The 12,101-nt window shown below is 38.6% G+C and overlaps 1 pseudogene; it reads right to left on the bottom strand.

The window, feature by feature from the left end:
• Nucleotides 1-1,628: 1,628 nt before the first annotated feature.
• LOC142205383 (U6 spliceosomal RNA) lies at nucleotides 1,629-1,726 on the bottom strand (annotated as a pseudogene).
• Nucleotides 1,727-12,101: the final 10,375 nt, after the last annotated feature.

Below are 12,101 nucleotides of genomic sequence, written 5' to 3'. Positions count from 1 at the left end.
ATTAAATGGACAATGTTAATCCAGTATTTTGTGTTATTGTAAGATTTCCCATGACTTAGAAAGTATTTTTAAGCATATTGATCACTCGAGTCTCAGTCCTTGATGAGGTCCATAGTGTTATTTTCTATTTACAGGAAATTACCATATTTTAGTAATATTGGAATATTTTTGGAGCGTAAGAAACTTGATTGCCCAGAAACCAATGCAACACACTGAGCCCCCATGTTATCCAGTGGACATATAATAATATTCTGTAGACTTTTCATTGTCTTACGGTACTTTACTTTCCCTTATTCAGGACCTGACTATATGGACATCTAATCAAACCATTGGCCACAATTCATACCCAATAATGGCCCAGTAGGATCAACAAGTTTTATACTATTGATTACATTCTTATATTCTAATTGTTCTACTTTTCCGATGATTCTAATGAAAGGCAAACAGAATGATAAAAACAGAAACATATTGCAACATGAAATGTGCTTAAAGTGCAGCCAGATCCCACTATAGAGGTTAATGTGATTTTCTCATCCTGTGTGAATGAGTCCACAGATCATTCCATTGCATGAACACTTATAGAATGAGATTAGCAAGCAGGCAATGTCTGACACAAAACAGGCAGATGAAACTCACTCAGGTAATGAAATGGGTTCTGTAATCTCTATAAACTCTATTATAACTCAGTAGTTACTCTTGTCCTCGTCCCCCCAAGAGAAATGGCAACAGAATGACAGGAGACAGCTGCTATTAATTACATTTTCTTCTTACATCTGAATCTCACCTTGTTCTACTGAAATACCCAGAGAACTGGGACATTTTAACCTACAGGAAATGCCTCTGTGTGTAGAGGAGCTATTTCCATCTATCCATTATCATTATATTTATTAATACGCCTTGTATCGGTCATATGTTCAGCTGGTCTATCGGCTTTATTTGCCATTGGCCAAATGTTCATACGGTTTCTACCAATGCTCTTGTTGTCAAACCATATCTTATCGCCCCCTCAGATCACAGGATCAGGCAATTCCATATTTCCTTCCAGTATTGTGAGTAAGGCTGCATGCACACGGAGTTATGCCAGGCTTATAAAAATACTCATTCACAGCCGTACACGTGAGCGCCATGGATGGCTCCCAAACACTTCCCATTCACTTCAATGGGAGCGCTCATAACGCCGCTCCCATTGAAGCGAATGGGAAGTGTTCGGGAGCCGTCCGCAGCGCTCGCGTGTATGGCTGTGAATGAGTATTTTTACAAGCCCGGCGTAACTCCATGTGCATGCAGCCTAAGATGGGATGCCATCATAGATGGCTGGCCTGTCCAAAAGAAATTAACAAGATTGGGTGATATTAGTATAATCTACATGGACAGGTCTACTGCATATGTCAGACCACATAAAAAGTCAATAGGTCTTCAGCAGATCCATGGTCTACACAAAAGAGAAACAGATAACACTTAGGTTAGCCTGAATAACTTGGTGTCACCAGTGTGAATTAATGGGAGATCTTATTACAATGAATATTGACATCATTATATTAAGTCATTGACGTGTTTCACTTACTTGTGGCTTGTCTATAGTTCATACATAATCAATAGATGAATACTAAGTAGTAATACTTTCACTTTTTTTTATGGAACGCTTCATGAATTTGCGTGTCACCCTTGCACAGGGGCCATGCTAATCTTCTCTGTAAAAAGTTACTGAAAAGTTTCCTGGCCAAATAAATGAAAGGTCAAGTGATAACTGTGGGACCCTAATATTCTAAATATTTGTATAGGCGTGGAGGTGTAAGTAATAGCATGATAGGGCTCACCATCAGCAGGCTGGGAAACAACATGGAGTCCAGTGCTACAAGGGGAACCTATCCCTGTATGGTCCTAGCCCCTGTCTGATTTGGACTAACATAGATGGAGTATGTGTATTGTATTCCCAAACACCCCTGAAACCTCTCAATGTTCACAGAATTTTTTTTGTTTTTGTGAAGATAGGGTATTCCCTTCATACACAAACAGAAGGCAAAACATTCTCATGTTTCTCCAGGCACCTATGTGATAGTAGATATTAGAGTAATTTGCAGAGTCTAATCTTTATATACCAACAGCATACTGCAAATGACTTCTCGCTTTGGTGACCATGATATATGTATAAACAACATATTACCATTGGTGACTGTAGTATTTCCTGTACAGATGGATGGCTTATAACTGCACTGTTCAATATTATAAGATAACATAAAATAATCCTTTAATAGTCCCACCATGGGGAAATTCAGTGCTGTACAGCAGCATAGATGATACAGTAATATATTGCAAGAAAGAACACATACAAGTTCAGAATAGCAGATAGAAAAGATACTAGGAGTCATAGCAACTAAAAAGAAAAGAAGACTTCAGGATCATTTAGTTCTTTGCGTGAAGAGATCTCTGCTTAGTCTGATGTTATTTATACAGCCTGACCGCGGATGGAAGGAAGAATCTCTGATAGCGCTCCTTCTCACAATTGGTGTGAAGCATTCGGTCACTGACAGTACTGCCCAGTGCTATCACGGTCTCATACATGGGATGGGAGCTATTCTCCAGCATGGAGGTCACCATGGATTATGTAGTAATGGCCAATTCAGGATCCCACTGTGACATTGAATAAGTTAGTAGAGAATCTTCAGAATGGCCCTACTAAGCTTTACTAAGTGTAACGTTAAAGTGGTTTTCTGGTTCTTTAATATAGATAACTTATCCCTAGGACTTGCTATCAATATTAGATTGTTAGGCATCTGTTTGAAGGGTGTCCTTCAGAGTTTACCAGGCACAGCACCATACCTTTAGTAATGGGTGTGCCTAGCATTACAATGTATCATAAATTTGTCTCCGAGTTGTAATACCAGGTATGACCCCTGCCAAGTACTGTATTAAGAGGTGTGAACAATAAAGGGGGTAGAGCATTCTACGAATCTGTGATCCTTTCAAAGAGTTGACAGTTGGACCGACAAGAGTTCAAACTTCATCAATTGAGTATTGAAGATCTTTCCTAAGGGGGTGGAGAGAGGGTAACCTTTTTAAGGACACCTGGACTAGTAGATGTCCATATCCTTAACTATGACATTCCTAGTTTTGTGCACATGTTAAAGCTATCCTATCTAAAAGTACATGCAGGTTCCTGCACAGATTCTGAAGATGAATACGGTTTCTCATAAAGATGCTTATGACAGCTGTGCAATGAGTTTATTACATTAATTCAGCTATCAGACACTTGAGCAGTACATAACTACATAGGAGACATGGCTGAGCTGAAAACTTTGATTCAAAGGCAACCAGTTGCTATGTATCTGCTGCCTTTTCAAAGGACGGCATGAGCTAATAATACAAACATTAAGTTATTTGTGTATGTTTGTATTCGTGTACATGAACACTTGTTCTTGATGTTGATCAATGTTGTTGATAGTGTAGGATAAAGATGCCATACACATTGTGCTGTACCTGTAATAGCAACATGGATCCTTGTCAGTAAAGGTACTGCACAACAAACAATGGTAATCCACATGTAATTTCTGCAGCTCAGGATGCAACATGTATGGACACCCTAAAGTTCTTTTTTTGTGATTATCATGGCCTCCGCTTGAGTTTTCTTGACCCTATAAATACATCTTTTTTCCTATTCGTTCACTATATAACATTGTCAAAAGTTGTGTTGGATTGAGGTTTTCTGGACCTTCCAATTAAAATGATACTAGGGACACACTCAACAAACCCATAGTACCTTTCAAAAATGTGTCTCCTGCTGGACTATTAGGCTGAGTTCACACAGGGTATTTTGGTCAGGATTTTGAGGCAGAATCTGCGGAATCCCATTGAAATTAATGGGAGCCGATCAGTTCTTTTTTCCGGGAGCAGTTTGTTCCAGCTCCCGGAAAAAAGAAGCGACATGCTCATTCTTCAGGTCATTTCGCCTCGCGATTCGGCCTGAAGACAATCCCTCCTCCCGACTAGGCCCATTCATTTGGGCCTAATCCGGAGCGGAGTGCCGCGACTGGATGCCGGTGCACTGCATCAGGATTCAGTAGCAGCTACCGTTTTTTTGGCCCGGAATCTGAGGCGGCCTCCACCTCAAATTCCGGACCAAAAAACTCTGTGTGAACCCGGCCTAACTGTGTTAGAGCTTGACCCTTTCATAGGATCCTCTAATACTCAGGTGGGCCAAAGACATCAGTGCCTTAGAGAAACAATGACCATTTGATGATGCTGTGGGCCCACCTTCCAGCAAACCCTAGGAAATAGACCATGGCATCTTTCAAATTTGGGTCTTATCAGCTGGACCATTACTGTGTTGGCACTGGTCAAAATACATCAGTGCCCTAGAGAACCAATGACCTTTTTGATCTAACTGAATTTGCAGTAAGAGGGATAACACATATATACATCAATGATCATTTTATCCTTTTATTATTATTTTATTTGGAATTTATTGTGCAGAACATTGACTCAGTAAACAGTCAATAAACTCCTAAAACTTTGCTGGTACTTTTCCTATTGTTTTGTTGTGCCAGCTTGTTTTGTGGGGCACTGCCCTGATTGGCCAGTGTTGTCTTTTGTTCACATTACACTTTATTTTTATGAGCCAGCTGTTTCAGATTGACCAAAGTAAAACCTGCAGTTTATTTTTATGAGACAGCTGTTTTGTGATTAGTTGAGGGAAACCCATGCTGCACTTTTATGTTAGACTTGTATTCTGATTGTCTAATCTTTTCCATCAGTGAATGCGCTCCACAAATATGCCTTGCACTTTCTTATTAAGCACACCGTGAGATACATAAGAATACAGTTTAAGACTAATCTTATATCACCAGATGCTACGGTTTCTCATTGTTTTGTGTTCCATGTGAAATGTGGAGGTGTGGGATTAAGCTTCGTAGGCCAGAAATTTGTGGAAAACACCTATCCTAGTTGGATAATGCTGATATCACATAATTCGCTTGTGTATTGTGTGTATTCATAAGGCTCTGTTCACACCATGTGTATGTTCTACAATTGGACCTGTTGTTGTATAGGGCACTATATATCAGAAGGGGTACTATGTCTCACTAAGGAGATACAGCGTGAGGTATACAGAGACTTATTAGACCATACATGCCCTGCTCAGAGTAAGAAATATGGAAATAAAACCTCTTTGGTGATAAAAAAGGAACCTGTTCTAGCGCCACTTTCATGTGACACAGTACTCCTTCTGACCAATGTCTGTGGCCTCTCACACCACCAGTCAGTACCCTGCTTCATACCAATAAGAGACAATAACGTAGTAACACTTGTCTGTGGATGAAATCATCTTCCATTTGTAGGAGATATTCTGGCTTGGCTATATTCCCAGATTTGAGAAAAACCAGGCATTGATCTACAGGGAGCTACCTTGCAAAAGGTGGTGCTAGAGCAAGTTCCTCTTTTCCACCCAGGTGGTGTCTTTGGGACATTTCTTAACTATATGTCATGCACTTTCATATTTTGTCAATGACTTTCATTGCATAAAATATACGCCACACTATATACTTTCTTTGTTGACTAAACTTTTCAGCAAGCAAAACAGGTAGACCAATACATACCAATTGTATACCAAAGTTTGGTTTAAGCCCATTTAAAATCTTTGGTTTACAACCCAAGATTTGAATATAGTTTTAAGGTGACTAACATGCATCTTCAAGAGAGGTCGGCTGAATGCTCCTTTAGCCAATAGGTATTCCTCCATCCCATTCACATGCTCAGTCACGTAAACACATGTTCTCAATAGGAAGAGTGAAGTATACAGAATGACAGCACTGGCTGTGGCTTATCAACCCTGACAACAAAAGGATGGGGCATGTAACATTCATCAAAAACCACCATTGCTTCCTCCATTACATGTCAAAGGCAAGCCAGAGGGCGCATATACAGTAGTTGTACATGTTTCTGTTGAAGATAATGTAAGGGCTCGTTCACATCTGCACCCGGTCTCCGTTCTGCAGGTTTCCGTTTCCTGCACAAAACAGAGGCAGGAGACGGAAACCTGCAGGACTCTTTCTCACCCATTCATTCGAATGGGTTTGAAAGATGTCCGGCCGTGAGCGGCGGCGGCCCCTTATATTTTAGATCTATGCATGTTATCGACAGCTCGCCTGCTTGTGTAAAATAACCTTTATACCTATGGATGTCACACTTTGGTCAGTGGTAGATCTGTATAAATACATATTGGGCCCAACAGTGTCTGAAATCTTCATAAGACTACCCCACAGGCCCCATTAAATAGTTACTAGTACATGAGAACATTATTAGGGGTGTTCATTATGAATATGGTAGGACCAGGGGAAGACTGAGAATAATCTGTGTTCACAGGTTCCTTATAGCCACAATAAAATCTTTATTAATATGCTTATCATTAAAAGCTGATATTTAGAAGGGTTGCCTGCTTGTGGACTGGAAGTATTTATAGTAAACATGAAACAGGATAAAACTGCTCAAATAATAATATATAAAACATAATTGGAGAAAAGGGAACATAGAATATAAGTGAGGTGTTAGAATTATTATTATTTATTCTAATATATTCCATTCTATGTACCATATTCTATAGCAAAACATTAAAGAGGAAATACATCTATCTATCTATCTATCTATCTATCTATCTATTTTCTATCTATTATCTATCTATGTATCTATCTATTTTCTATCTATTATCTATCTATCTGTCTATCATCTATCTATCATCTATCTATCTATCTATCTATTATCTATCTATCTATCTATCTATCTGTCTATCATCTATCTATCTATCTATCTATCTATCTCATCTTTCTATCATCTATCTATCTATATCTATCATCTATCTATCTATCTATCTATCTATCTATCTATCTATCTATCATCTATTTATAGTTATACATAGTATATCTGTAGTGCAACATTTTTCTATTTATTATGCTTTATCTAATCAGATATTCCTGCCATCATTGTCCTATTAATTGGGCATACAGATCATTATGATGCAATCCCAAGGTGGTCAGAGTTTGTTTATGTGAGGAGCAGAAGAAGGGAAGGAGAAGGAGGGGGAACTGGGATTTCCTTAGAAAAGAAAGACATGTTGTTACTTTTGTTTAGAATAAAGAAGGGATCATACAGAAAAGCCCTTGTCAACTGAATTTTATAGCCACCCTGTTACTTGAATTTAAGAGCATGCAGATTATTTTTTGAAAAACTAAAGTATTTTTGACTAAAACAGTTTTTTAACTTTTAAATGATTTATTTTATTTTGTAGATTTATTATTTTTCTTCATTCACAAAAAAAATTTTGCTTTCTATAACTGAAACTATATGACACATTTATAAATATTTATAAATTTATATAGCAAAGTGCTACTAAAAAACTTTTTAGAAGTTTTTTTCCTCTCCATTACAGTAAATTTTATTTTGTATGGTGTCATTGAGGATGGGGTTAGAACCTGTAATCAGGGCATGTTATTGACTTATTATTTAATTTAATTTATTTTATTTTTTTTAATTTTATTTTTTACTTTTCTACTAATTTTTTTTTTTTTTTTTTTACATAGTGTCCCCGTAAGGTTATGATAGACCTTTGAGGACATCTTATCACTTTTTTTGTTGTGGGGGAAGATGCTTTTCCCTGTAACTCGGGCTGGTACATTTAGCCCCAGTTGCAGGAGGAATACAGCTTCATGCCCATAACTATAGAGCTGATCTTGTAGGACCCAGCATCTCTAGAAGACTCTGATCCCAGTAGATCACACCGGGTCAGAGGGCGGCCGCATCATGGCGGCCCCCATAGCTGTATATACTCATTGAGCACTTTGTACACACCATCGGGAAGACAGGGACAGTAATAAACCTGAGCTAAATTTCGATTTCGTGCAGCTGCTGAAATCTGCAGGAACGTACCGGTACATCCTTGCAGAACAAGGCAACGACTTCTGGATTTATATACTCTATGGGTGGTCCGGAAGTGGTTAAAGACTAAATTTTCCCAAAAAGTCTTCTTAAAACAAGCACATCAAATATCAACCTCAGACTACTCTGGCAAAAGATAAATATTAGATATTTTCAGCTAGCCTAAAATATCAGTGTTTTGGTCCACTGCAAAGGACTTTGCTGCTTTATGGGCCCCAGTGTGAACTTTGACTGGGACACCCTATCCGATCCCTACATTATATTGTTGACAGCGGTGGTTATGGGTGCTGCAGCGATATCTCAGATACTTGAAAGGGATACAGCTATGGTGGCCACAAATGTTATTATCAAGAATATGGTGAATGTGAGAAGCACAGCACCTGACATTTAATCAAAGCTGGGACCTCCTTGCTCTGAGATAGCTGATCTGCAGAAGTCCTAACAGTTGGACCCGCCAGGATCTGAAATGAATGGCCTATCTAAATAATTGGCCATAAATTTCTAATGAGTTGATAACCCTTCTAAAGGGTTATTCCAATTTCTTTGAGAATAGTGAGGGTTGGACACCTGGGATGTCTTCTAATCAGCTGTATAAAGGTGCTGCAGCATTTGAGTGAGCGCCGTAACCCCTTGACTATTTACATTGCACAACATCTGTTTTATAGTAATCGTGCAATGTAATTACAGCCTATAAGAACATTGCACAGTCACTGTAAAACAGATGGCATGTGATATAAATAGTGAAGGAGTCACATTGCTTGCACATGCACTGAAGTTCATTCAAACAGCTGATCAGCAGGGGTCTTCCCATTAATCTCTTATCAATGTTCTATCCTGAGTTTTCATCTGCATGAAACTTGTATGTTCTCCCTGTATTTGTGTGGGTTTCCTCCGGGTACTCCAGTTTTCTCCCACATGCCAAAAATATACTAATAGATAAATTGGTTCCCTACACAAATAGTTCTTCCTTGTGGGTGTTGGGGACGATGCTTGTATGGAAGCCACTAACTTGCCTAACTAACTAACTAACTAACTAACATGTTTGTCATTGTCATTTATTCACACTAAGGGTACTTCATCACCAAAAGCCATAGTGACCAGTGACACTGTCGAATCTGGCCTGTTCCTTAGTGCTCCATCTCTTCATCACTACATATAGACATTCTGACACCATATTGCAATCTTTAATGTTTTATGTTATTTTCCTTCAGATCTCTGTTTAATGGCCAAGATAGCATAGATTATTGTTCTATTCTGATATATTATTCTGAAACACTAAGTTATCTGAACATCCCACTGTCATCTCCAAAACTTTTCTTGAGCTGTACTGGTTCTCTGTAATGCTTTACCGTGTAATAGGTTAATACCTAACATCTTCATTTCCAAACATGCCCTAAAGATACATCTTTCTAGGCAGGACTTATCACACTATCTGATCACACATTTTTACATGTCCTCCTTCTAAGCTAACTTTACTCGCTGCAAGCTATCATTTCTCCATCATTCCTTAGAACCCAACCCCTCCATCAATCCTTCCCCTGGACACCATGTACAGATTCTGAATTATGGCTGGCTTGATGATGGCTTTATTTGTATTACCCTATTTAATAAAAGATGGCTGGAGCATTGTAATATATAAGCATTATTACATTTTGTGTCAGCCCTATTTCCTCATAGATTGTAAGCTCCTGTTGTTTGAGATGTTGTTTTGTTACATTGTAATGTCTAATATTGTCATTCAGGTATCCTTAGATTTTTAAAGTGCTATGGAATATGCTGGGACTGTATAAATTATTATTATTATTATTATTATTATTATTATTATTATTATTATTATTATTATTATTATTATTATTCCCTTTCAATGTTACCCCAACACTATTTTGGGATAATATTTTTTTTCTATATATATGCTACCTGAGGTTCTTTTAATGTCTCGAAGAATTTGCCTACCCATATACCTCACTTAAACATTATAATATGTGTTCAATGTGAACTATGATACTGCTGTGCAAGGACAAGTAACTATTATGCCAAGTATGTCATGTTATTATCTCAGAGAATGTTAAATGGCCAGAGGTGTTGTGAGATTACACCATGAGCAACCATCACGTACAACAAAAAAACATCAGACAGTCATAGAGCAATGAGCCATAATATTAAACCCACCTGCCTAATTATTACGTAAGTCCTCCTCATTGATCCATCAAGACATGGACAATTCAAGATCTGTAAGGGTGTAACAACCAGACCCCCAGCTGATCAGCGATTGTAAGAGGCTGCAGTGCTCAGGTGAGTGCACCCCATGTACAAGACCTTGATGGCACTTGGCAGCACTGTAAGTGGCCAACTGCTGCACCCCAAGTGTGAGAAGGAGCAGTATCGGAGATCCTTCCTCCCAATCGCGATCAGGCTACATAATATACATCAGACCAAGCGAAGATCACTCCACACAGAGAACTAAATGATCCTGAAGTCTTCCTTCTTTCTTTCTTCCTTAGCTTTTATGGCTCCTAGTATATTTCTCTTCTCAGCATATGTGTGTCTACTTCAGTAACATATTACTGTTTATTATCCTGTATCTGTATTACTATGCTGCTGTAACATACTGAAATTTCCCTGCTGTGGGACTATTAAAGGATTAGCTTATCTTATCTTACACAACTGTGCATGGTATCAAGGTTCAGCTCATGGGGCCAATGATGTTACATGGCGTCATGCCCTCACGCATCTTCAATGTTGACCTATCCTAAGGATAGGTCATTAATTTAAGAGTCCTGGGAAACTTCTGCAATCATGACGTGGTTAGGAAGTAATAATACAAAGTAGATTATACTACAGAAATGCATGCTATCAAAGTGCATTAGATTGATCTCTTGTCTGATCCTTTGTCTCCTAAACTAACAATGGCAGATAAAGGAAGGTGGAACCAATGAAAACAATGTTGGCTTTCTAAAGACCAGGTGAATAGAAAAGCTTCCAAGGTCAGTTCTGTCACCAGGTGGTGTATTTAATTTAAAAGGAGTGTTAACCTTGTTTACACAAAATAACACCAATATGCAGAGAAAGCAGTAAATCTATTGTCGTTAAACAGCAGGAAGGCTGTTTTCTGCTGGCAGACTGCCCATAAGCAACATGAACTCATCTGGCAGAGACGAGGCATAGACAGGGAGGCCGAGGTCCGGGCCTAGTCATTCTGGCAGCCTGTGTACAGAATGTTTGTGGTATGCCCTCTCTACCCTCCAGTTGACTCTTTAAATTCTTGTCAAATATATTTAGAACAAGAGATGTCCACTTGAAAGGGAAACGTTTCTTAATCACTTAAATGCAGGAGTGTGGCAGTCTTCCAGGTCTTTAAGTTGTAAATGCAGAACTCTGTGTCTGGCTGCGAGGAACATACAATTGTGGGTCTTTGCTGAAATGTGTGGGTTTGTTTTCAACTCCTGAATTCATACCAAGTGCAGGAAGGGATGTCTTATGGATTTTTTTCCCCCCATTTTATTAGGCTGGAAAATAAATCACAACTAAAAGTTGTCACTTGTCAGAGAAAGCAAACAAGTTAAAGTGAAGTAATTGTGGCGGGTACTCGGTGGAAGGTCACCTGTGTGTGTTTATCTGCTTGCATTTAAAGCAATAGTCCCACTTGCACAAGGAAAATATTTTGCAACAGCTTTCCAACGTAATTGCTTTCCTTAAGCAAATGTGTCATGTTTAATATGGGAAGGTAATTGTGCAGTCTGTAAAAATAAATATTGTTTCATTTGCAGGAACTCTTAAATCTGCTGACACATGACAATCACTTATTTCCTTTTTCTTTCACTCCTCGGTATAAGATTTCACTTTCACTGTTTCTTCCATTATAACGTTAGATTTGTTGTACCTACTGCAATGCTCAATAAATACTCCTCTGCATTAGCATAGTACAGCTTTGCTTTGTATGGATCTAAAATATGGCTTCCATAGAAGGGGATGGGACTATACGGTACCTCAGTATTGCTTCATTTTCGTACAGAGAAATACAGATTGCAAAAAGAAAAAATCATGGCATGCTCCATCCAATGAAATATGTATAGAGATATTATCACTTTATGGGCAGCGCGGTGGCCTTGCAGTGCTGGAGTCCTGGGTTCAAATCCTGCCAAGGGAAACATCTGCAAGGAGTTTGTATGTTTTCCCCG

This window comes from Leptodactylus fuscus, chromosome 5 (assembly GCF_031893055.1).
Source record: "Leptodactylus fuscus isolate aLepFus1 chromosome 5, aLepFus1.hap2, whole genome shotgun sequence".
Lineage (NCBI taxonomy): Eukaryota > Metazoa > Chordata > Amphibia > Anura > Leptodactylidae > Leptodactylus > Leptodactylus fuscus.
This window is presented reverse-complemented; position numbering and strand designations above follow the sequence as displayed.